Raw genomic sequence first — 3,106 nt, 5'->3', positions numbered from 1 at the left:
GGTCAAAGTTCAGGTTTTAGTCCTGTGAAGTGAAGCATCACCAACATTTAACCTGTTAATGAGCCTCTGGATAAAACCACATTCAGACATGAAGCTGAAGTTGGTTTCAGCTTCATGTCTGAAACCAACTTCATGAGGCGATTCCACCTCATTTTTCACTACATTCTGCATCTGTAATCTACAACACCTGGACTCTTCACACCTGGACTGGATCATTTTGCTCTAATAGGAGATTATTTTAATCCATATTTGGGATTTGTTAAACCTTTACATGATTAGTGAAACTTCAGTAAAGTTGACTATTCACACTTGTTCCATGCAGTTTGTTTCAGATTCAGTTCTAATTCAAAACCAAAATGTCAAACATGGTTTTGGGATTTGTTGAAAATAATCTGGTTATGGTTTAAAGAGTCTACATGTTGTAGTTTGGAGCAGTTAGATAAAAATCAACCTTTATTCACGTTTCACAAATCAGAAAAAGGTTTCACAAATCCCAAACATGGTTATAAATATTCTGCTACTAAAGCAGGATAATCCAGTCCAGGTTGGAAGAGTTTAGGTGTTGCAGTTTTTAAACTAGAGTCGATTAAAGATGCGGAAGGCAGTGGAAAATTAGGTGGAATCGCCCTTTAGCCATGTCCGAATCGGAAACCAACTTCAGCTTCTTATTTCAGCCTGAAAGAGGAAATTCAGACCCAGTAGAACCAGCAACGGGTTTATTATTGGAACATTATCGGGGTTTGAACGTTATTTGGTACATTTATCTACAGAAACCACCACCAGGTGCTACTAGCGCGAAACTTGAATCTCCTGAGTTTAATGCCGTTTCCACGCGGTGAGCTCCGCACAGCGCGCATGCGCACACAGCAGTCGGTTTCCCGTTATTGTGCCGACGGAGCGCTAGTTTTAGTTCTTTAGTCTGTTTAAGAGTTTAACTCACCGCTAAAGAAGATCGCAGCCGAAACGTCTCTGAAATCTTGACCCGGATGTAGAAACAGCTTCCGGGTCAGAACTACTTCTTCCGGTGTGTCTGTCTGTGGAAGCAGCTCGTCTGTCAGATTGACCAGGTGACGGCAACGCGCGGAGTCTGCAGGTAAAACTCCACGACCCTCTGAGGTCACCTGGAAACCAGCTTAACCAGCTTAACCAGCTTAACCAGTTTAACCAGTTTAACCAGATAAACCAGTTTAACCAGTTTAACCAGATAAACCAGTTTAACCAGCGGTAAAGTCCGCGGTGCTTTCAGCGAACTGGACTCTGTAGGAAATCGGAGCTAAGCTGCCCGCAGCTTTGCCTGATCAGAACACCGCAAACAAATCAGTGGTACTGCAGGTTGTTGGTTCCGACTGGACCGCAGGTCGTTGGTTCCGACTGGACCGCAGGTCGTTGGTTCCGACTGGACCGCAGGTCGTTGGTTCCGACTGGACTGCAGGTCGTTGGTCGTTGGTTCCGACTGGACTGCAGGTCGTTGGTCGTTGGTTCCGACTGGACTGCAGGTTGTTGGTTCCGACTGGACTGCAGGTCGTTGGTTCCGACTGGACTGCAGGTTGTTGGTTCCGACTGGACCGCAGGTTGTCTGTTGGTCCCGTCCGGGTCTGTTTGGAGATTAAACAGCGGATGGATCCGATGTTCGTAGTGTAAACGGACACAGAACCGGTTTTCATGGCTCAGATTCCGGTTCCGATCTGAGAAGCTGCAGCTTCGACCAGCTGATCACTTGTTAGGTGTGTAAACATCCCGGTTCCGTCGGTCCGGATCCTCATGATCCACCAGAACAGCAGCAGGTCTGTGACCAGCAGGGGGCGCTGGACGGTCCAGGGTTTCTCTTCCCATTTAAAACGCAGCGAGTCCTGATCGATCTGATCGATTTGATCGATCTGATTGATCAGATTGATCTGATCGATCTGATTGATCTGTGGTGAAAATGCAGCTGCATTCATCACTTCCTGGATGGACGATAGATAAATATATATTTGTCGATAATTGGTTTGGTAAAGGTCTGCTGCTCACTGTTTGGATGCTGATGGTGACATTATAACATTCAGAGTTTGTGATAAATTTCAATTATATTGGATCCAGACAAAATACAAAAACATCGTTAAAGCGTCAGCTTGTATCTGTGGTCAGACAAGATTGAATGTTTTCTAAGGTTTGTCCTCGTTTATGGACTCTTGATTGAAAATGTTGAGTTTTGTGATGACAAATGCAATAATAAGTTTATAAGAAGCCATTTATCCAGTTATTGTGCTTAAGAGAGAGAATATATACCCTTAGAACAAATTCAAAAGATTAGATCAAAGTATTTATGTTTTCCACTTCCTACCAAAATAAAAGACATGCAATTTAAAATTTTAACCAAAATGTATCAAACTAAAACTTCCTGAGGTTTAAAGTGGATTCTGTGAAAAGAAGATTTAAACCCAGTTTTTCTCGTGGTTCAGACTTTAGACCAAAGATCTTCATCAGTTCATCATCATCATCATGATCCAATTAGCAGATGTGACCATAAAAGATGTTACATCTGGTTTCTTCATCAATTATCACTTCATTAACTGGAATAAATTATGTTTATTAGCTAAATTTCACTTTTCTAAAACCATTCCTAACTTTAGTCAGTGGATGATTTAAACTTGTTTTATAAATCTTTATGTCTAATAAAGTCAAAAAATGCGTTTAAGTTGTGAATTTTGTGAAAAGTTTCATACTTTAATATACTGCCCTGTTGTATGTTTTTATTATTTAGTTTCATTTATGTCTTTATTCATTTCTTTATATCTTTTTCCAGTTGTTGTTTGTTCTGTGATCTTATAATGTTTAATGGCCCAAAGTTGTGAGAAAGATTCAAATGTTAATATTTACTAAATCTACTGCTTCAGTTTTTATAACGGCACTTTGCATATAAACTCCAGAATGTTGATCAGCTTAACAGTAATTAATTACAGTCAATATCTGCCTAGAAAATGAACTTTATCCCCCTAAACACATTTCAGCCTCATTGCTGCCTTAAAGGAGCAGCTGACATGTTTCAGCTCCGTTAATGTTGATGAGGACAGGGCTGGACATCAGCTGGACATCAGCTGGACATCAGCTGGACATCAGCTGGACA

General features: G+C 41.2%; 1 protein-coding gene across 2 annotated transcripts in view; it reads left to right on the top strand.

Annotated features, from left to right (window-relative positions):
• Nucleotides 1–301: 301 nt before the first annotated feature.
• Nucleotides 302–3,106, top strand: part of cdc26 (cell division cycle 26 homolog) — a 6,055-nt gene continuing 3,250 nt past the window's right edge. Inside the window, exon 1 of one of the 2 annotated variants that reach the window (XM_008402592.2) lies at nt 302–1,093. The gene's annotated coding sequence lies outside the window, so the exon portion shown is untranslated. Of the gene's footprint in view, nt 1,094–1,222; nt 1,725–3,106 lie in introns of those variants that run through there. The other variant, XM_008402593.2, reaches the window with a different exon arrangement.

The sequence above is a fragment of the Poecilia reticulata genome, unplaced genomic scaffold, assembly GCF_000633615.1.
Source record: "Poecilia reticulata strain Guanapo unplaced genomic scaffold, Guppy_female_1.0+MT scaffold_241, whole genome shotgun sequence".
NCBI classification, from domain to species: domain Eukaryota; kingdom Metazoa; phylum Chordata; class Actinopteri; order Cyprinodontiformes; family Poeciliidae; genus Poecilia; species Poecilia reticulata.
This window is presented reverse-complemented; position numbering and strand designations above follow the sequence as displayed.